A 24,334-nucleotide genomic window follows, 5' to 3' on the forward strand; every position below is an offset into this window, starting at 1 on the left:
AACCTAAAAGAGGGGACTTCTGCCCCTAGACCAAGCAGAGAGAAGACACCCAGAACCCCCTCTGACTGGTGATCTGAATTCTTGCTTAGGCTGCAAGGCTAAGCACTGCAAGGGAATATAAATAAAAGTTAAAAATATGTTTCTGGGTTCCCTGAGGGACAAGCCTGACTGCATAGGGGTTGATGTCAAAAGTATCCCCTCTCCAGGAAAAAGGCATCGGGATGGGTATGTCTCTCTTGCCTCACTGGATAACGATAGGAGGACCGGAGCCATTACAAGGTCTCCTTTAATTACTGGAGGTCAGGCCTCTATACTCGCTGTGGCAAGATTAGAATTGCCAAGGCCCTTCTATACTTAGAGAAGGGAGGAGATGTCAGGGGAAGCCCTGCTTATACACTGAAGGCCTAAAATCAGCCATAAGCCTAATATCAGCACTAGGCCTGACATACATGCCTGCTAACACAAAGTCTTGGGCCTCTGTGGAAAAACACTGAAACAGATGGCTATAAGCTATTGTAAACAGGCAGCTTTTGTGGAAATTTACCAGCCTGAGTAGTCATAGACCTTGTAAATAGGCAGCCTTGGCGGATAGTACCAACTTAGATAAGGATAAGTGAATCTTAGGCAGAGTCATAGTGACCTGTCCCCAGCTGATACCCTGTTTTGAAAACTATCTGTACTTCACCCAGCTGATACCGTTTTGAAAACTATCTGTACTCCCCCTGAACACCTATGCTCCTGTGTCATCCCCTTCCCCACATCCTGCATTTTTCTGTTTATAACCCATGTGTTAAAAAGTAAAAGTTTTGATTTGATAATAAAAATAAAAGAGGAAATATACAAGATAGTTAAGGAAGTAAAATTAGTTTTTAGTTGAGACAGTAAATGTTTCTGTTTGAAGCTTTTTGTTTAAAGAGAGGGAGGATTCATGCTGTCTAGACTGGCCTCTCACTATGTAATGAGGATGACCTTGAACTTCTAATCCCCCTGCCTTTACCTCAGTGCTGAGATATAGATGTGCACCATCTTGTTTTATGCACTGCTGGGGATTTAAAGAGGCCTTCCTGTATGCTAGGCAAGGAGTCTATCAACTCTGTCCTCCATCGCCTGAAACAAAGTTTTTAATTAATGAAAAAAAGTAATTATAGCCTTTGAAAATCTTTATGATTGTTTCCTCTGTTTTATTATATCACCAAAACATTTGAATTTAGCCAGTTACTTTTATTCAGTTGTGATAAAACTTAAAAGGGGCGATTCACCAACAGTTATTTATTTGAGAAAAGATACATACTTCAAACCCAAACCAAATTAACAAAACACAGTGGTGTGTCCTGTGAAGAACACAGAAATTCAGGAATGCTGGCCAACCCTGGGATGTACTGTGAAGGGCAGGTGTCAATTAATAACCAGACTACTGTGTATAATTGGCTCCATCAGTCAACCTACCTAGCCCACCAATTCTTTATAACTGTGTCTCATAGTAACGTGTTTAAATAACTTTAGACTTAAACAGAATATAAACTATTATAATAAAATAAAGAATATCCATTCTATATAATTAAAGTACTTTAAAGAACTTTAATACTCACATCAAGAAATAGGCATACATTTATATGAAATGTTTTCTTTTTTTCCCCCTTCCTTTTGTTGAGCCAAGGCCTTATATAGCCTAGGTTATCCTCACAGTCACTGTGTGGCTGAGGATGACTTTGAACTCCTGATTGATCCTCCAGCCTCTACCTCCAAATTATTGATGTTATTGGTGTGCCCTACCACACCTGGCTTATTTCTTAAAACGACCTTAATGAACATGGCTTCTCACTTCCAACTGAATTACTTTTGTAAGTAACTTCTGAAAGTGAACTTCCTTCTACACTGACATATCATGATGTCTTTACGTTTCTACTGATGACTAGATGATACTGGTTGCTACTTAAAACCAGCGATTTAAAAATGGCCTTTGATACTGAACTAAGACAATTCCTAATTGATAGCACTCTACTTGAAGTGTTATCATGAAAGTGGTGATGCTCTTGTCTGTGTCCCTTTCACAGGCCACTATCTGTTTCCAATAGGCATCCTTGTAACTTCTCAAGTAAACTAAGCCTTTGCAGTTTTCATTAAAACAGCATTGTGCAGCCTTCATTTCCCAGCATGCTCTAAGCTCTCCATGTGATCCAGCCGGGGGTCATGGTATAGTCAGCGGCATCAGTTGCTTGAATGTGCTTGTCCAGACATTCCATTGAAATGTTCTTATAGTCCTCCTGCTGGCTTTCCTGGCCATGATAGTGCACTGTGGCCCCCTCGTACAAGCCACTTGACTGCTACTCTTTATCAGGTACAATATGTTTCTTGCATTCATAATCCATTTTATTAAACTCAGTATTCATCTGTGTCCAGAAGTATCTCGAGTCACATGATAGACAGTAGGGGTTTTATTTGTATATGAGCATGTGTTCGTGTGTGTGTGTGTGCGGGGGGGTGGCAGGGTGGTGAGCTTGCACATATGTATGGAGGCCAGAGGACAACCTCAGATGTTTTTTTCTCAGCAGCAAGTCTACCTTGTTATTGAGACAAAGTCTCTCACTGGCCTGGAGCTGATCAATTAGGCTACACTCACTAGGCAGCAAGCCACAACCTTCCTACTGTCTTTCCTACCCTATCTCTGAGGCTACCAGGCCATGCTGGTCCTGAGGATCAAATCAGGTCTTCATGCATGCATGACAAATACTTGACTGAGTTATCTTCCCAGTCTCCATGGAGCTTTCTAAGCCACACAACTACCAAATTAGTTTTCTAAATAGTATCGTTTGATTATGGCCACAGGGAAGGGGGGCGGTGCTTGCAATTTTTAAGCATCCAGATATTTCATTTTTATGTTGTTTTCAATTACTTATACATAATAAAGTTCATATGTAAAAAAGATACAATAACTGATCAGTGTAAGAGCCAACTACTTCATTCTAAGCGTTAGTGTTAATAGACACATTCTAAATACTTACTGCTCAGCAGATAATAACTGAATTAACAAAAGATCATCACTGAAATTCCTCATTGATTTTCTAATTTAAAAAAACATTATATGCTTATTAGTATTTTGCCAGCACTTATGTCTATGCACTACTTCCATGTCTAGTGCTGGGAAGGCCAGAAGAATGCATCCTATCCTCTGAAACTGGACTTATGAGCCACCACTTGGGTGGTAGGAATCGAACCTGCATCCTTTGGAAGAGCAGGCTGTGCTCTTAACTGATCAGTCATCTCCAGAATTCTCCATGTTTTAAACAACATGTAGCTGTGACTTCATCTTCTACTTATGAAATGTATCCTGTTCCTTCAAGGAGAATTTTACACCAATCTTCTTCAATTTCCTCCTATCGCATGCTAAACTAGACCCATGAGTTCATTTTGTACTTTAAACATGCAAGACATCTCACAATTGTAACCTCATTTCTAAAGTATTTTTGTACCTTTGAAAAAAGTCCAGGATACTCCTGGGAAGCAGAAATGGCCTGTGCCATGGGCCTGTGCTGCTCTGTGCAGGGCAAAGCCTTGGGTGAGTCTATTGCATGGATCAGAACTTCCAAAAGAAGAGTGTCTCTTTCTGTTTTCTAACATTCTGTTTACATTGATGATTCTTTAAAACTTACAGCACTCTCCTGGATGTAAGCATGATTAGGAATTCAGCTCAATATAAGTAAAATATTTTTTATAGGGTCTTGAGACAGGGTTCAGTTGGTAGAATGCTCACAAAACCCTGAGGTTCATTCCCAGCACCTCATAAAACTGAAGATGGTAGCACATGCCCAGAGGCAGGAGGATCAGGAGTTCATGGTGGCCCCCCCCCAAAAAAAGTTATTTACTATTGAAGAACAGTAGTTCTAGGGATGATTTCTCTGTAGCCATGTTATTTATTCGTGTCAAATGTTTTCACATATTTAAAAGCTGAGCCTTATATATGAGTCTTTTATATGGAATAAAGTGATGGTTAGTGCTAATTGGTAACTTGAAAAAATTTACAATCACCTGGGAGATGGTCTCTCAGTATGCCTTTGGAGGATTATCTAGAGAGCATTAACTGAGATGGGAAGACCCACCCACTGTGGGCGACAACATTCCCCTGGCTAGGATACTGGATTATGTGTGTTGGTGACTGAGCAGCAACATTCATCCATAGTTCTGTTGTGATTGTGGACGTGCTTCAAGCTTTACCACCGTAGACAGACTGCACCTTAGAACTATAAGCCAGAACAAACCCTTTCTCCCTTAACCTGCTTCTGTCAGAATATTACATCACAGCAACAGAAGAGAAGCTAAGACATATAGCAACCTGTAGGTGTAATCATGATGCTAGAACTATACAATCCCCACTCCTTTTCAGAAAGAAGAGTCACCTGGTATATGCTGGGATTGGAATATTTAACTTTCCATTTTTGCCTTTTGGAAATGGATCAGGGAATGGCCATCTCCATGGCACTAGCTTTTGAACTTGCAGATGTTTACAGAGCAAGTTGGTTGATGCCATGAGCTGAGTTTTCATGTAAGTCTTCATGGTTGGTCCTGTATAAAGAGACAGATTCCACTTTCTGTTTAAAAATCAAACTCTCTGTTCTTCCCCACCTGTATCATCAGTATGTCTTCCTAGATTTTTTTTTTACTGGTGTGATTGTATTAGCACAACTGCCAAAGTTGACATTTAACAGCTATTTATTTAACAATTACGAATAAAGAATAAAATAAAAAAAACATGGGGCCTCCACCTTATATTTTTCTTTCATAGTGTCATTGTCAATAAAGACCTGAAATAATCCTCAACAGTGGCTGAGAACGACAGTGTTTGGGGACATGAAAAAGTGGGTCCTGGGGCTGGAGAGATGGCTCAGTGGTTAAGAGCACTGACTGCTCTTCCAAAGGTCCTGAGTTCAATTCCCAGCAACCACATGGTGGCTCACAACCATCTGTAATGGGACCTGATGCCCTCTTCTGGTGTGTCTGAAGAGAGCAATGGTGGTGTATTCATATGCATTAAATAAATAAATCTTAAAAAATTAAAAAAAAAAAAAAGAAAAAAAGAAAAAGTGGGTCCATACTTTTAATAGACTCACAGAACACTATGAATTATATATTTTCTTTGGGGCATCTTATCTTACTTTCATTTCTAAAATATATTATGACACATTTTAAAATGCTCTTATTATGTGTGTAAAATATTCTGGACCAAAAACCTAAGCCTCACACACACAGTGAAAGGCCTAGAATTCAGGTTACGTTTCAAACACTTGAAACTGGGGCACAGGTCCCTTCCTACCCCTCTTTGCACCCCTGCCAACTTCTTTAAAACATTATATTGAATTTCCTTAGAGGAAGGGCAAACAAAAGCCTTTTATAGTGCCCTGTATTTCTAAACCAATAGCTTCTTTTGCACAGTTCTATTTATTGCATAATTAAGAAGAAAGACTATTCATGTTGAGGGGAAATTTTCTTTTAAAATGCTGGAAACCTTGTAAAGTGCAAAAATTATAACTTTTTTTTTTTTTTTTTTTTTTACTTTTCCACAGAGAAAAATAACTGTCAAACGGTTAAGGCTTGTATAGGCAATAATAATTTTAAAACAAATGTTTTATGCAGAAATCTATGTTTTAGGTTTCCATGGAATAAAAAATATTCTGTAGAGATGGAAATATATCATCATATTGAAAATGTATTCATGCCCTTTACAAAAGAATATGACATTGTTGATCATGGAACAGATAGAAAACAGGAGCATATGTTCAAAAAGTGATCTTCCATGTAATTATGATGATCCGATATACTGATAGCTTGATCTGCTGTTACCAAGGGATTCGAGCCAATTATGTACCATGTGTATCACAATAAATATTCTGAGACATAAAAAGCTAAAAGTATTAACTAGACTTGCTATATAGTGGTTCAAGGTTCAGTTGAGACAAACTGCCTCAATGAATTAGAGAGAACCCAAGGAAGACTTGATATCTACTTCAGGTGTCTAAATGCACAGACATACATGCATCTGTGCCCACATACATGTGAACATGCATATAAACACATCTTCATGACAGTCACATATATAGCACAAACATGGAACATGAAGAAATAGTTCATTTAAGAAACAGACAATTACACTTGTAATTACCTATATGACTTGTAACTAAACATATGCAGTTAACTACATGTATGAAAAATGAATAAAAATAAAAATAAAAATCAAGGGGCTGGAAGATGACACAGTGGTTAAGAGCTTCTTTGCTCCATCCTTTTGTTGACCTACCAGCACCTCTGTCATCTCTCCTAACTAAAACATTTAGTTCTGAACCTGGCTTTAGGATGAATGTCAGCTGACGACCATACACTCATATCTTTTCTCTCAAGGTAAATAGCTATAAGTTTTCAACCCCGTCAGAAATCCAGAATGACTGAGTTGACTATAATTGTGGGAAGCACAAAGCATAGCTTCTAAAACTTAGCCAATTTATAGAGACCTCTGAACACCTGGATACTCGCTCTACTTCAAAACGTTGGAGCATCTGTTCTTCTGCCTTCTGGCCCAGGATCATCTGACAGACCTTAGTGCTGCAGAATTATTAAGGGCTGATTACTCTGTCTAGGCAGATATAATCAGTCGACTATTCCTGCTCTGGTAGAGGACCTGGGTTCAGATCTAATCACCAGCTTTGTATCTCACAACCATTTGTAACTCTAATGCCAGGATTTTGGCGCCCTCTTTTGGCCTCTGCTGGTACTGGTCATTCATACACTGCACCATATATTCAGATAAAACACTCAGACACATGGAATAAAAATAAACAAATATTTAAATAATATATAAATAAAAACTTCCAAGTACAAAAATACACTGAAGCCCATCAGTCTATAACTTTAATAGTTTAAAACACTAGAAAATATTTGTTCATTTCCCCCCATACTTCTTGGCAATATCTTTCAGAGTTAAGTCTCTGCATCTTACATGTTCATTCCTGTGAATCATTTTATTGAATGGTTGCCAAGTATTTATTAAAGCTTGGTTTAGAATATCTGAGAGGGGGCTGGAGAGATGGTTCAGCAGTTGAGAGCACTGACTGCTGCTCTTCAGGAGGTCCTGTGTTCAATTCCCAGCAACCACATGACCATTTGTTATGGGATCTGGTGCCCTCTTCTGGTGTTTCTGAGGACAGTGAAAGTGTACTCATATACATAAAATAAGTAAATAAATATTGAAGAGGAAGAGGAAGAAGAAGAAGGGGAAGAGGAAGAGGATGAGGATGAGGATGAGGATCTGAGGGGATCTGTACCTGTTATGGTGCTAGGAACCAAATCCAGCACATTGTACATGCTAAACAAGTGCTGAACTATTATTTCCCCATTTCCAATCTCTCTTTTAAACAAACAGACAGACAAACAAACAAGCAGTCTGAGAGCCATTTAAAACATGAAGTGAACTTTTAGCTCTAAAGGTTTTTTTTGTTTTGTTTTTAGGCTTGGCATATATATATATATATATATATATATATATATATATATATATATATAAAAAAATAATTTGTCCTGCATGTGTGCCTGCACATCAGAAGAGGGCATTAGATTTCATTACAGATGGTTGTGAGCCACTATGTGGTTGCTGGGAGTTGAACTCAGTATCTCTGTAAGAATGGCTCTTAATGGCAGAGCCATCTCTCCAGCCCTAATTCTAAAGTTTCAATTTCATCGTAAGCACAAAGTTTTTATTGAGACATATACAAGGAAAAGTGTATCAGTTTCTTTCATACCACTGTAGTAAAACACCATGATAAAAGCAAATGAAGAAAGAAGGGTTCACTTTGGCTCACAGTTCTAGGCTGCAGTCTGTAATGACATGGAAGTCAAGTTGTCAGGATCTGAAGCAGCTGGTCACTTAGCATTTGCAATCAGGAGAGAGCGATGAAGGCGTACATGCTCCTGCTCAGCCTGCTTGCTGCATTTATACACCTCTAGTTCTGCCCATAGTTGAGATCAAGCTTCCACATCGATTAATGGAATCAAGGGAATCCTCTGGGAACATTCTCAGAGGCTCTTCTCCAAGCTGATTCTAGATTGTATTAAGTTGACAACTAAATGTAACCATCACCAACTCCACCCCTTTGTCACCCTGACACTCAAATACATCAATTTACAACATTATCCTTCTGTCATGATATCTTACCTGTTGTCTTCTCAGGACAAAGAAACCCTGTCTTAGATATGGTTTCATTGCTGTGAGGAGACACCATGATCAAGGGAACTCTTATAAAGGAAAACATTTAATTGGGGTGGCTTACAGGTTCAGAGGTTCAGTCTATTATCATAGTGGGAAGAATGGCAGTGTTCAGGCAGACATGGAACTGGAAGTGCTGAGAGTTCTACATCTTGATTCACAGACAGCAGAAGGAGACTGTGTTCCACACTGGGAAGAACTTGAGCATAGGAGACCTCAAAGCCTGCCCCCTCAGTGACACAGTTCCTCCAACAAGGTCACACCTACTCCAACAAGCCACACCCACTCCAACAAAGCCACACCCACTCCAAGAAGGCTACACCTCCTATAGTGCTACTCCCCATGTGCCAAACATTTAAAAACATGAGCCTTTGAGGGTCAAACCTTTTCAAACCACCATGGACACATTATAGTACAAAAATATAATCAGTCCAATGTTATCATAGTCTAATTATAAAGGTTTCCATAGCTGTGAACAGTTCCAATCCTGTTACAGTCCAAGGTCTCTTAACTGTAAGTGTCAATTAAATTAAAAAATAATTACTTCCAATGTACAATGGCACAGAGTAAACATTCCCATTCCAAATGGAAGAGTTTTTGCATAGTGAGAAATGATCAAAGCAAGACAAAGTCAAAATTCATCAGGCCAAACAATAAATACATCCTTCAGCTTGATGACTAACATCTGGGGCTCACAACATAATGGGGGGGGGCTTCAAAAGGCTTGAGAAGTCCTTCCTCAGCACACATAGACTGTCTCTTGATCACCAGTACACTCCTGCAGCTCCCCTTGGTGTATGACCCATTGTGGAGGCATCTACAATATCCTACGGTCTCCACAGCAACTTGAGATTCCCTCTCACAGCTCCATACTTCTCAGGCTCTCTTTTTCAGGGACTTCTACCTTGTCACATATCACCTGGCCTCAGTGGGTCTTCATGACCTCCTATAAGGCTTTTCTGTCTTGTCACATTCAGTACATTCTTCAGTACTACACTGATGACACTAGCTCTGCTGCTAGATGGATTTATAACCTGTCTGGCCCCTTCGGACCTCTGGTAGATAAGCTTCAAGAAGCTAGGTTTCAAAGAAATTATGTTGTATTTAGCTTCACCAAACATCATTTCTTGGTCTACACAGTGGCCTTCCTCAGTCATTAGGAAATATAGGGACGACAGAGACCCATATGTAAATTTCTTATATCAGGAGATACAGAAAGAAAACAGTCTAAACCACTTCTTAGATTAGTGATTCTCAGCCTTCCTAAGACGGTGACCCTTTAATACAGATCCTCATGTTGTGGTGACCCCCCACTCCCAATCATAAAATTACCTTCGATTGCTACTTCATAGGTGTGATTTTGCTACTGTTATGGGTCATAATGTAAATATCTGACATGCAAGATAGCTGATGCACAAGCCCGAGAACCAATATCCTAGATATATAATTAATTCCTTCCTGGGTCATAAGGAAAGAGAGTAAAGACATAGGCTGGTTTAATCTTTTGATACTCACCAGTTTCTTCAGAGATAGACATATATCCAGTTTTGGCTGAAGGAAATAAACTTTGGGAAAGTTAAAAACATTAGGGCCATCTGTTAGCCAATTCCTTCCCATCATCCTAACACTACAGCCACCCACATGCCAACTAGGCAAACTTTTATCAGGAAACTTTTCCAAAAAAGTACCAGTAATTACAGCCTCCATTCCTATCTCCGAAGTTCTCAGCTGCTATTCAGCTTTCCTGTTTTCTGGTATCTTGTTCCATTCCGGAGAGACTTTTGTGCTCTCAACATTAATCACCTGGGTTTTCCATGACTTTCCCATTACCCAATCCTCACAGATAAGAACAATGTCAACAGTGAATTAACATGTTTTCTCAGAAGGGAAAGAAAGGATTTCTGTTTTATTTTATTTTACGTGTGTGTGTGTGTGGTTTTGTTTTTGTTGGTTTTTTTTGTTTTTGTTTTGTCTTGTTTTTTGTTTTTGTACACAGGTATGTGCATACCATGAATGCCTGGTGTCTACAGTGGTCAGAAGAGGTTGTTGTTGGATCCCCTGGAACTGAAGGATAGTTGTAAACTACATTGTAGGGCTTGGGAATCAACCCCAGATACTCTGTAAGAGCAGCAGATGTTCTTGACCTCTGAGCTCTGGAATTCTGTTTTTAAAAGATAACAGAGTGTTTTCAAAATAAATTGTTCATTACCTAAGTGGCATTTTGGATTGTAGTAATGAAAACATTGATTAGGTATCTAACTTATACCTGTGTATGGAGTGATTCAGTCACTGTATTATTTAAACTTCCAAGAAAGAAATCATAAACTTTGCCGGGCTACACCATTATTTTTTCCACTGGTCAAAGTAGAAACAAACTATCACACACAGGAACTAACAAAAGTACTGTGGTGGTTTGAATAGGGTTGGCCCCTAGAGACTCATGAGTTTGAATGCTTGGCCCACAGGGAGTGGCACTATGAAGAAGCGTGGCCTTCTTGGAGAAAGTGTGTCACTGTTGGGGCAGACTTTGAGGTGTTCTATGCTCAAGCTCTGTCCCGTATGGAACACAGTCCCTTTCTGTTGCCTGTGAATCAAGATGTAGAACTCTCAGCTCCTTCTCCAGCACCTTATCTCCCTGGACACTGCCATGCTTCCCACCATGATGATAATGGACTAAACCTCTGAACCTGTAAGACAGTCCCAATTAAATGTTGTCCCTTATAAGAGTTGCCTTGGTCATGGTGTCTCTTCACAGCAATAAAACCATGACTGTGACAAGTACAGAACTCCAATGTCTTACTTTTTAAAAAATCCTATGTATTTTAGAAATGAGCAAAGGTGAGAATCCTTGGGACTGGAGTATAGTTTAGCGGTATAGTTCTTGACCCGAATGCCTTAAATAAAACCACAGGCTATCCCACAAACAAAGCCCTATTTATTTTCTTTTCTCTACTCATAGATTTCTTCGGGTAGAAACAACCATGGGCAGACATAGCTATCAGTGAGATAATTCATTCATAGAAATATCTGAAAGTGAGCTACACATCTGCAATTCTAGTACTTGGGAGGCCAAGCAGAAGGATTGCTCTGAAGTCAAAGCTCGGCAGAGATATATAGCAAGACCCTGTGCTAAACAAAGAAACAAAGCAAACAAATAAAGGGCCGGGGATGTAGCTTAGTTGGTAGAATGCTTGCCTACTGTCTTAGCTACTTTTTCATGACTATGACACCATAACCAAGGCAACTGATAGAAGAGTTTATTGGGGCTTACAGTTCGGTGAGTCTATAACCACTAGGGACATGTTGGGGACCTTGGCAGCAGGTAGGTAGGCATGGTGCTGGAGCAGTAGCTGAGAGCTTACATACTTAGCCTCACGTGTGAGACAGAGAAAGAACTAACTGGTAATAGCATGGCCTTTTGAATTTTCGACTTCCACTCCCTAGTAACACACCTCTTCCAAAAAGGCCACACCTCCTAAACCTTCCCTAATAGTTCCACCAGCTAGTGACCAAGAATCTATGGGGACAGTCTCATTAAAACCACACATCTACCATGCACAAAAGCATAAGTTGATTTCAACATTACATAAACTTATACCTGTAATCCTAGCACTTGGAATGAGGAGACAGTTGTGTCAGGAATTTGAGACCCTATTGAAAGTATCTGAATTAATATTGGTTTTAAAATATTTGGACTTGGCAAAGGTTCCCACCATTTTATGATAAGGATGCTACAGGCCACCTAAAAAGTTTATGTAAACAACATGGGTTAAGTTGAACATCTGATCTCCTCCTGAGAGTCTGCACTTTGGTATTTGTGTGGCCAGTTCCCCAATGAAAATGCTAGGCACTAAGAGCCTAGTGAGCTTGTGTAATAGAGGATATCTCAAATATGCTGTTACCACCCATTGCACTTACTATCCTGTGGAAGAGAACCCTCAGAAGCCCACCCTGATTACCTCTGGATTTCAGCCACAAACTTTTTTCCTTTGCTGATTTTACTTCATATCTATTTCCTGAAATAAATCATAATTATAATCATCCCTATGTTAAGAGCTCTCTTAGTAAATCATCACACCTGGGAATAGCCTTGTGGGCCTCTCACACAGTCTCCTTTATAGGGCTTTTCTAAGTATTAAATGTGATTATAGTCAGAATTATGTTACAGTAATAAATGACAATAAAAATACAGCAATCCTATTTATGTTGTAGTAACCTGATGAGTTAGAGTTACTTGCTAAAAAACTGAACAGAAAAAGCAGCATTATGTGGATGCTGAAATGGTGCTGATGTTGCTGGTGCTGATGTTGTGATGAGTTTAGGTTGTATCTAAAACACAGGAGGCAGAAAAATAGTATTATTCAACCCCGTACTTTCCTGAACATTTTTTAAAGGGAATTCCCTTAAAATAACCATAAATAAGTATGAGGTTTTATTTACATTAGGACAGTTGGGATAGTATTTTAATGCCTGGACTCTTCTGCTGGGTTTGCATGAATGAAGACTTGATGCAACTAGCCAGACATCTTCTCAGATAGCTTTTGAGCATGGTGAGAGGAGACACACTGTGCTGTTCTTACCCTTTGAGAAAACAGACTTCACCCACTTCCTGTGTTTAAGGGTATGCAATGTATTAATATTTGCAAGAACTTATTTGGGATCAAGGTAGGTGGACAACAGAATGTATTTCCCTCTTGTCAAGGTTAAGGGCTCATGCCCGACTGATCAACTAGAAAGTGTGGGTTTTGCATTTCTCATAAAAACTGGTTCTGAGGGGTTATTTATTCCTAGGGGTTCTGAGAGAATTATTGATTGTCTAGACTGAAGCCCTGCATATAAAACAGGGTCCTCCAGTTTTCAGTCACTCACTACTACGTTTATATAAAATAGATGACAACTTAAAGCCATGAGAATATTTTGGTGATGTGAAAGACTTAGATGTATAGGGGGTCAAGGGCAGAGAAAGCATCTGGAGTATGTCCAGGTCTTGTTGCACGAGGCGTGTGATCCTGCAGATGTTGTTGGCATCGGTGGTGAGATGTCCTATGGCTATTGTGGTAAGAAAACCATGCTTCAGAGCCCGGGAAATTGGCAGGAAGGGCACTTTATCTACAGTGGAGAATCACAACTTGAAAAATGACCTCGTGATACGAGGTGGTGACAGAGACAAAACCCTGTCAATGTTTTCCAGACTGTGAAGCTTTTTGTTGTGAACTGATGCATATCAACAAAATTAAGGGAAATACAGCAGTAATTTGCCAAAACTGAAGGTGTGACATCTGAGCTTGAGCATTAGGAGGGCCAGAGGGGACAGGTAAGCTGTGTGAGGTGTAGTCCAGCCATTCAAGGGGACATTGCTTCAGTAATTCTCCCCAGGCAGTGAACACTCTTGACTAGCAAGGGATTCTGCATGACCAGTTGGAACAGGAGAAAAAGTGTTGGCTCTGTAAGTGAAGGCGAGCAGGACACTAATGGCAGTTTGTCTGTGGAACATTCAGAGGTGGTTGAGGGAGGCTGGCCAAGGAAAAGCCTCCCAGGCAGGAAGACTTTTAGTTGTGCACCTGGGCATCCATTTTGTGTGGAAACACAAGTAGTTTGAGGTTAAAATACATATAAACCCATGGGCAAATGGCTTGATGAGTTAGCCAGGAGCCTGGAAAGAAAAATGGTTTGCGGCTTAGGGTGGAGGCCAGTGGATAGACTTTGAAGAGACGTTAAGCTACAGAGAACACATGGGAAAGTCATAGAAATCCCACAAGGCAAATTACCTGGATAATTGGCTGGCAGCTAGCCCACACCATTCCACTGCTGGCATGATGAATGTGTGAATCAAGTAGCCAGGGTAGGCAAAATGAAGGCCACATGGGGAACAACCTTTCTGAGTTTGAACTTACTGTGAGTGTCTATCTGCCAGCAACGAAGAGTGGGGAAGAAGGGACTGCACTGGACTCCATTTGTCTTGAAGACTACCTGTTTTGTCAGCAATAGACAACTATTTTGAGTAGAGGTTTTCCTTTTCCTGAATTCTGGGCCTCCAGAAAGAATCCTCTCTGAGGACTTGGGAAGGGCTCAAACCACTAGCCTGGAAACCCATTTGTATCTTTGTACTAGAAGAAGGACTTGGTTATAACAAAAGAGATGTGAGAGGAACACCTATCATATGCCAGGCCAGCTAGCGTCCATGACATCAGTGTTGGGACAGCTTATTGAAAGACTGCTCAAGGACCAGCTTACAGCAATACTTGGAAGGGGCGGGATTGCATACAGGGGTGGGGGCTAACTGCACATGGACCTTCTGCACCATAGAGTTGAGAAACTACACGGTGGCTAGGGTGCTCATGTTACAGATCAGACTTGTTCTGCAGTTTGTTTTTTGTTTGTTTTTCCTGCTCTGAGTCTCATTCAAAGCTGGCAGATTTTGGTGACACTAAATATATGGACCCCAATCATGCTTGTAGGTATGAAGTGTGTTGCTTTTGGGACCCCAAAGAGGCCCAGGAGACACTGTGTTTCTTTTCACTGGGAGAGACGCAAGGTGCAATAATTAATCCTTATTTTAGAACCTTACTCTGGCATACACCTTACCCTCGTGATTCTTGAAATTTTATGGATAGAGAAGTCCTGAGTTTCAAGTCCTCACTCTCTGGAATATAAGTCTCTTACTATAACCTTTGGCATGCTAACCACTTATAATGTCACCAATAGCTTTGTGTGATATTTAGATGGTCTGGATCTCACTGGGCTATGTTATGGCAGAGGGCTACAAGTCCATATAGCCCCGAGGTAAAATTACAATGGTGTATCATTATCTCTCTATATAAATTCCAACAAATTTTTGGTCTCTGTTTTCTAACTGGGGTAGAAAAGAACACATTTACAAAGTCAGTGTTTGCCTATTATGTGCCCAAAACCACATTATTATTCTTTGTCAGGAATACCAGATTAAGCATAGCTGTGATTAGCCTCCTGAGTGGTTAGGTTTGTCTGCCTGCTTCCTGGCACATGACCTCTCCATTTCTCTCTCTCTTTTTTTAATTGGGTTTTTCTTTGGGGCACATATTGTAATATGACATCATGTCACACTCCATTTGTTTATTGTACCATTCTTTCATGTCAGTGAGAAAGTAGGTTCTACATGGCAGGTGGTTTTCCAGTGTTGTTCTTTGTCATGTCTTCAGCTCCTGGAACAAGGCTTGGCATACACTGGGAACTCAATATAGACTTGTTAATGGATAAATGCAGTTTTCTTTGTTTGTTTGTAAGGAATCATGAACTCTTGTCTCTGATTCACCACTTGGAACTATGGTGGATTATTTATTCCTGAATGGCTTTGTTACAACTCAAAATACCAGTCAGAAAAATATCTTGACTTCTAACTTCTTTCTTCTAGTTTTTTTTTTGTTTTGCTTTCTGAGACAGGGTCTCAGTATGTAGCTAAAACTGGCCTAAAACTTCAAATCCTCATGTGTTAGCCTCCCAATTGCTGAGATTACAGGTGTGCACCAAACTGCTTTCAGTGCTTAGCTACTTTAGCTAATTTTAGTTTGCCAGAATCCTTTCTGCCAATGGAATACTAAGGTATGGTCTCCAGAATTTCTCTGGCCAATTTTGTCTCTCAGTACCAGCACCAGTCATTTCTTGCTACAGTTAAATCCAGATTTATTTTTATTCTTCTCTCATACATTACATCACAGCTGCAGCCTCCCCTTCCTCCACTCTCTCCAGTGCCTCCTGACACTTCCCCTCTTGCCCAGATCCATTCCTCCTCTATTTTCCTTCAGAAGAGAGCGGGTCTTGCAGGGATACCAACCAAACATGGCATAACAACGTTACAATAAAATGTGGCATGAACCCTTATATTAAGGATGGATGAGGCAAGGGAAAGAGTCCCAGCCCCCACTCTCACTGTTCAGAGTCCCATAAGAACACTAAGCTACACATCCATTACTTATATGCAGAGGACCTAGCTCAGACCATACAGGTTCCATAACCGTTGCTTCAGTCCCTGTGAGCACCCTTAATTGATTCTGTGTAATCCAGAATTTCTTAATCTGGAGCTGGTGAACCCCAGTGCCATCTATGGGTAGGTTTGGAAAGTCATTTTGGAATTATGCCAGAATAATGTGCTTTTTATTCATTTGGTTTTGAAGGATTAGATCATAGATTTATGTAGATTTTTAAAAGAGACCTTATAAACATAGTACAAATTCCTTAAATGGCCAGGCATGGTGGCACACGTCTTTAATCGCAGCACATGGGAGGGAGAAAGAGGTGAAACTCTGTGAGTTTGAGGTCAGCCTAGTCTAACATAGAGTTAGAAACCAGCTAGAGCTAAGTAATCAGACTCTTTCTCAAATTTTTTTTCTTAGCCGGATAGTGGTGATGTACACCTTTAATTCCAGCACTCAGGAGTCAGAAACAGGCAGATTTCTGAGTTTGAGGCCAGACTGGTCTACAGAACAAGTTTCAGGGCAGCCAGGTCCACACAGAGATACCCTGTCTTGGAAAAAAATCAATTCCTTAAATGGTTGATTGGCACCAGTTTCCAGCTTTCCATCTACCCTTTTAAGCCCCAAAGATGATTGGATGCTTTTTATGACACAGGACAATTGATTGGACAAAAGTTTGGTAGGTCTCCTGGATCTTCCCACAAGGGTGTTAACAAAGTTAAGAAATGTGGTCACTATCAATGTTGCCTTGACAATATAATGCCTTGCAACTACTGCAGTCCTTTGAACTGTGGACCACCACACCTGTTCATATATATTTAAGCACATCTATGAAGACACTTAGTCATCTACCATCCATTTCTTTTCTGTTCATCTGTCCACCAGCTCTCCTCTGTACAAACCACAATCCACACAAAGGAAACCTTTCTCAAATGATGGACGTCCATTTTGTTTCCCTTCAGAACCTAATCCTTTCTATGTAACAACACTTTTTTTGTTTGTTTTGTTTTGATTTTTTTATTATTTAAAACAAATTTTAATTTTAAATATATTTTGATCATATTCTTCCCCTCCTCTGAGAACTTCCCGATCTTCTCCCATTCCCTATACACTGAACTTTAAGTTCTTTGTAAAAAAACAAACAAACAAAAACAATATGGGGCTGGTGAGATGGCTCAGTGGTTAAGAGCACTGACTGCTCTTCCAGAGGTCATGAGTTCAAATCCCAGCAACCACATGATGGCTCACAACCATCCATAATGAGATCTGATGCCCTCATATGGGTGTCTGAAGACAGCTACAGTGTACTTACATAAAATAAATAAATTATTAAAAAAAAACAATATGGCAACAAACCCCTCAAATATAAGAAAACAAAATAAAACACCACCCAAAATGGAAAACAATAACAATAAAACAAAACAAAACCCCTCAAACTCAACTAACTGCAACCAGATAAAAGCACACACAAAAGACTGAGGAGTTGTTATATGTTGTTAGTTAACTATTCCTGAACATGAGGACTGCCCTGGAGTGGTTGACATATCCAGTGTCGTTCTATTGGGGAAAACTGATTTTCTATCTCCAAGCAGTTATAAATCACAATTTAGTTGTTAACCTTTACTCTAGTACCTAGGTTTTCATTCATTCATCTATTTAAAAAAAATATAACAAAAATACTATAAGATAAAACTAGAACCATCACATTGAAGTTGGACAAGAGAAACCAAAAGAAGTAAATGAACCCAAGAGAAGGCACAAGAGTTAAAGACCCACTTGTTCATACACTCAGAAATGCCTAAAAACATTAACCTTGGAGCCATGATGCATATACACAAAGGTCCATGGGCACACCTGTGCAGACTCTGTGCATGCATGCTAACTCAGTCTCTGTGAGTTCATAGGAGCTTTGCTCAGTTAATTTAGAGGGCCTTGTTTTCTTGGTGTCCTCCATTCCCTCTGGCTCTTACACTCTTTTTTTTCCTCCTCTTCCATGGGGTTTCCTGAGCTCTAACAGGAGGAATTTGATGGAGAAATCTTATTTAGGACTGAGTGCTCCAAGGTCTCTCACTTCCTGTGCAATGTCTGGCTGTGGGTTTCTATATGCATCTCCATTTGCTGCAGGAGGAATCTTCTCTGATGATGGCTGAACCACTGCTTAATTCTCTGTTGAGCTCACTGTCTTCTGTTACTTCTGCAGTGCCTGGGTGTTAAGAACAGTGTTTCTAGCAACAGTTTCAGATGTTTTCCCATAAACTTTTGATGGTGATTAATATTCATGAGGAAAAGTGAAAAGGAAATAGCTTCTGCCTTTTGAAATTACCTTGTTCAGTGAAATAACATGGATGTAAAAATCCTGAGGTGGCACACTGTGGCACACGCCTGTAATGCAAGCACTTAAAGGATGGGGCAGGGGGCTCCAGAGATCAGCCTGGGCTACATAGGAAGTATGCCAGCCCAAGCTACATATTGGCTCAAAACAAAACAAACTGTAAAACAAATAAACAATCAAACAAAGAAGCAACAACAACTCCAAAGCAACAAAATAAACCCCTCCAAGTTTCTCATTTTCATTGCACTAAGATTAAACATTCAGTTATGTGTGGCTCAGTGTGAGTGCTCGCCTGGCATTTCAGAGACCTTAGTTTTAATCCCAGTACCACACACACACACACACACACACACACACACACACACACACACACCCCATAAAACACACACACAGCACACACCACACACATGTAACACACACACACACAATTCAGTGTAAATCAATTCTCGTCTTGCCTAGAGGTAATCACTAGTGACATTTGGTGTATTTATTTCTAAACTCTACTCCACTCTCCCACACAACCATCTGCACTTGCTTTTCTAAAAATGAGATTCTATTGTACATGGTATTTTAGAACCCACTTCACATCTCTTGAATGTCTCACTAAATACGCATTTACGCCGCATGTTAATGATGACAGGGAATCTCTATGGAGGTTGGGAGGTGGTCCCAACTCTTACAAATAGTGCTGAGGGAGCTGCCTTGTATAAATGTTCATGAGAACAGATATTGTCTATATATGAGTCTTGTTTTCTGAAATAAACCGAACGATCAATAAACAACACTGTCCCCCCAACAGTTTAATGGCATAATCCCTAAATTTCCCTCTGTCTAAGAATCTAATTATGGCAGATATGCCTAAGTTATAACATGGTTTTCTTGCTTCTGCAAGAAATTTATCTTGCACAGATTAGATGAAATACTCATATCCTTAAAAATAACTGAAATGAACAGAAGCAAGCCTCAAACCTTTAGAAATCCCTAAAGATTCACTTGATGGCATGTATTAATACTAAGTCATTTCAGATGCTAGTTATCTTTTACCTAGCTTCGAGCTGATTCTGTCAGGGAAATTTATTCAATTAAATTTTCCCATTAGCAGAGCTCATCTGAACCCTCTAGAGAATGAGGCTCCTCATGGATACTTTGCAGGTTTAACAGTTCATTTTATTTTTTTTTTAAATAAATAATTAGAGCTGTTCTTACAAAAGAGAAAGGTTAAATTGACAGCTGTCTTGATAATTAACAGTCACTCGCTTTTTCTGCCTACACTAAAGGACATTATTCAAAACATTGTCTGTGCTCTCCACCATTCATGCGATAGAAGACAAAGACGTTCTGACAAGCCAGTCTAGACTAAAGGGAATCAAGGGGCATGACAAAGGTGACACACAACCCTTGGTTGGATTCTGAGTTCTGGACTGGGGACATTGCTGAGGCCATGGATGAAGTCTGAATGTGGACAGTGTGCTGGATTTGACAATGTGCTATATTGTGTCATAATGTTCCTTTTCCCAGGAGATACAGCCTGAAGTATTTAGGTACTAAAGAGAATGACATCTGCCATTTATTTTCCAGTGGTTCAGACAAAACCTACTAAATGTGCAGAAAAAAGAAAGAGGGGAAACATACAAAGATGTAGCAAAGTGTTGACAACTGATGCATCTGGATGAGGGATCTCCCACTCCATTCTCAGAAGTCCCATAGGCTTGAAACGATGCCAAATGAAAAAGAAAACTTGTGCCCAGTGGCACAAGCCTGCAATGCCCGCTGCTCTTAGGAAACTAAGGCACAAGTTCAATGTCAAGACTTTTCTGGGCAACTTAGTGAGGCTGTCTCACAAATTGACCATGACTAAATAAAGAAGGCTGGAGGCAGAGCTCAGACATGTCTCTGTGATCTCAGCCAGAGAGCCTTTGTCTTGGGCACACTCCAACAATGCAGAGAGAGACAGACAGACAGAGAGAGAGAGAGAGAGAGAGAGAGAGAGAGAGAGAGAGAGAGAGAGACAGACAGAGAGACAGAGACAGAGAGAGAGAGCCTGCCTTACTGTTTTTTCCTAGTGGTACATGAAATTGTATAAAAGATACACCTCTAAAGTGGCATTCAAATATGAGAGCAGGCTTAGTCTTCAAACATGTCTCTTGTACACCAAAATTTTTATAAAAGAGAGTGAAGCAAGAGATAAAAATGCAAAAATGAAACAGACAAGGGTGTTCAAGAAGAAAAAGAATAATAGTTTCAAACATGGAGAGTTTAACATGTAGAAAAATTACATGTAGAGAACAGTAATATCAACACGCATTTATTCAGAACCTAGAGTTAGCAATTGTCAGCAAATTTCTACAGATGTTTCATTTACTGTTTTGTGCTAATGTTTTAAAAATAAGGCCATCAGGACATTTGTAACTATGGCACCATGGTCAAGCCTGGCTAGAGTAACAGTGATCCCTCAATGGCACCTAATTCTTGGTCCATATTCAAATATTCTCCCTGGATCTCAAATGTATCATTCGTTGATTGGTTGGAATCAGGAAGGAAAGTGCACATTGTCTGTTCCCAGTGTTCCCTGCAACGTCTCCCTTCTTCCTCCCCTTGACAGAGGATAACCTGGAGTGGGTTGAGACAGTTAACAAAGAAGTCTTTGCCAGATAAACTAATTATACCCAAACACACTTAATTTAAAACAAAGGATGTTTTTCTCCTTAGGCACAAGGTAAATGGAGTTTTGAATATTATTAGCTATCCTCTGAGTCCTTGCTACTCTCTCTGTGGCATGATATTGATAATGCATTCCAGAAAGTATACGAAATACGTGGGGATCCTTGTTACTAACACACACACACACACACACACACACACACACACACACACACACGCACACGCACACGCACACGCACGCACACAGGCACGCATGCGCGCAACACCCCCCCCCCCCTGCCCCGCACGCATGGGCTCAAATTGGCACTATTATTTTTTTCTTTGGCAGAACTACCTAACCAGCAAACTTGAGAGTTAGCCCAAGGTATTATTTCAGCTAAATAATTTTAAAAGTAGAGAGCGAGAGTCCCGTTGAGAATACTTCGCCCTTTTCTTCCTGTTTTCTCCTTAAAATCCGAATACCAAAATTGAAGCTGGTGCTAAAACTTTAAAATCCTGATTTGTAGCTATGCACTGGGGGAGGGAGGGTGAAGCGATGGTTCAGCCATTAAAGGCGAGGCTCACAACCAAAACGCCAAGACATGCAATGGGAGTCCATTCTCCTCTGTGGCATACACTCTGGGCTGTGTATGCAGCTGCCCAACACGGTGCACGAACAGGCCCTAAGCAGGCAACCTGCTGGCGCAAAGAACCAACTTTCCCACCTCTGCTTGTTGCTCTCTGTGCGTCAGCAATCTTGCTGTGATCGCAGTGCGAAACTCTGTCGATGACCGTGTTATTTCCTGTGTAAATGAAAGTGCGTCAGGGTCTCACGTCACATGGTCACCCCAAGGGTCCCAGTTCACAGCTCTGTCTGAGCAGCATGGTCTAGAAGAAATGTTCCACTCCATCCGGCAGGATTCCCCTCCTTGGCATAAGGCCAAGTTCAGTTTACTGTTTTGTACCGTGTGTGAAGTTTGAATCCCTCAGCTGTCCACACCTTACTTTGACCTCGGTGCTTCCTGGAAGGGAAATCGAAGTCAAGGACTCCAACTTCTGTCTCATGACAGTCAAATGTTCTTCACACTGGAGATCATGTGCAGATTTTGGGGTTTTGTTTGTTTGTTTTTTCCTCTTGTGTTGAAGGAAGTGTAACAGGCCAGACTCCTTGGGTTCACGTTGCTGATGCTTCCTAACTACACACTCTGCCAGAGGTAAACCAGATGTTCTTAGTTCTTCTAGTGATGTCTACTTCCTGAGGATGGTGTGTGAACCAACGGAATCCATATCTACTGTCACTCCCCTCCCCCCTTCCCACCTCCTCCCCCACAGAGACAGAGACAGAGAGAGAAATGAGAGAGTGAGAGGAGAGTGAGAGAATGCAGGAGAGAGGGGAGGGGGGAGAACAGCCTGGCTCATATTGACAGTATATGTGCCCCTATTTATGTGCAGGTTTTGTTCTTTGTGCTTAGTGATAGTATGAGACCCCAATGAAGCAAAGGCAAGCAGTCACCTCTTAAGGTGAAGATTCTCTAGCTGCGGAAGCAAGGCATTTAATGAACTCCCAAGCTGTGGCTTTTGGTATTGTTTGATTTGGGGGAAGGAGCAGTGTATAGTACCAGGACTATGCTGGATTCCTTGATAAAGGAACTTGGTATAGGTAGTTTCTTATTTACTTACCTATACATCTATCTATCTATCTATCTATCTATCTATCTATCTATCTATCTATCTATCTAATAGTATGTTGTAGCCTTGGGGAATGATTTGCTCTCATTTTATTGATTTACACATGGCAACACTGAAGCATGAAGGAATTGATAATTGTCTAAACCGAAAGAATGACTTAATCGATGAGTCGGGATTTGAACTTGAATGTCTTAGTCCTCATTCATTTGTTCCACAGACAGAGATGGGACCTGTGTTGTCAGTGTTGCAGGAGATCTATAGAAAACATAGCAAGTGAAATGACCTGGAACCAAGTTCTGCATCCTTTGATCTCCTTGTTGGTGTCACTTCTTCAGTCAGCCACAGAGCTCAAGGTTAACATCTTCACAACTGCCTGTGTGATGACGACTTCTTGTTCTCCTGGGTTTCCTGAAAAGATAGCTATTTCTTTAGTATTGCAGACAACCTAAAGTTGATGAGGAAAATAAGCCTTACTTTCTCCGAGTTTTAGTCTATCTGTGAAATGAGGACAGGTACCCTTAACATATGATTAAAAATTTAGATGTTATCCTACTTATTAGAGACAGTATAATCGTGTACATAGTATATCAGCTAACTTTAACTGGTCACTCCTCATTGTCATGTCGATTACCCATTTACTGCTCTGTGAGCTGAGAATCATTATTCTCCTTTGCCAGATAATTAAGTGGAGGCGTGGGGAGGTTAAGCAGCTCCCACAGAGTCACACGGATCTGAGCCATGGGATGGTGGGCATTTTTATATTAAGCAGGGTTGAAAAAGAGAGGAGACGTCCATGGATCAGAAAGGAACAGGTAACCAGGAGACTAAACTTGAGTATGATTTTTGCCAAGTCTCACCACTCTTTTAAGCAGTTACTTGCATTTTGAAACCCATTTTTCTCAGCTCCTCAGCCTGCTTGGCCTCAGAGGGGGCTTCCTGTTGGCCTCTTTGTGGTATGAAGTCCATCAGCGCCTACTCACACGAGCTGGCTCTTTGTATCTCACTGTAAGGTTCTTGGCAGCAAATATTAGTATTTTCTTCTCCAACACAGCCATTTGTTGGTTTCCACTGGTTCAAGTTACAGCATGCAAACATATTTTTTCACTTATGTGTACTTCTCTTGGTATGGTTTAGTTTCTAGCTATTTACCACTTTAAGTCAGTTTGCTAAACAGGCAGAGCACAGTTTCAACTAAAGTCATAAACAAAGGGACACATCTAAAGCGTTAGCGAATCAACAGGAAGAGTCGGCAATGTAACTGAGAGACCGTGCTTGCCTGCAATGCTCGCCTACGTTTAATCCTCAGCACTGCATAGAGAAGAAGAAAACCACAGAGAAAGAGAGCAATGGACAGCCAGTAAGCATGAGGGCACGAGGGAACTACAACTGACGCTACCACTCAACCACACTCAACCACACTCCTAAAGACCGATGTCTTGAGATCATGGTATCACTTGTTTCTATTGAAATATAAGG

The sequence above is a fragment of the Arvicanthis niloticus genome, chromosome 1, assembly GCF_011762505.2.
Source record: "Arvicanthis niloticus isolate mArvNil1 chromosome 1, mArvNil1.pat.X, whole genome shotgun sequence".
In the NCBI taxonomy this organism is placed as follows: Eukaryota; Metazoa; Chordata; class Mammalia; order Rodentia; family Muridae; genus Arvicanthis; species Arvicanthis niloticus.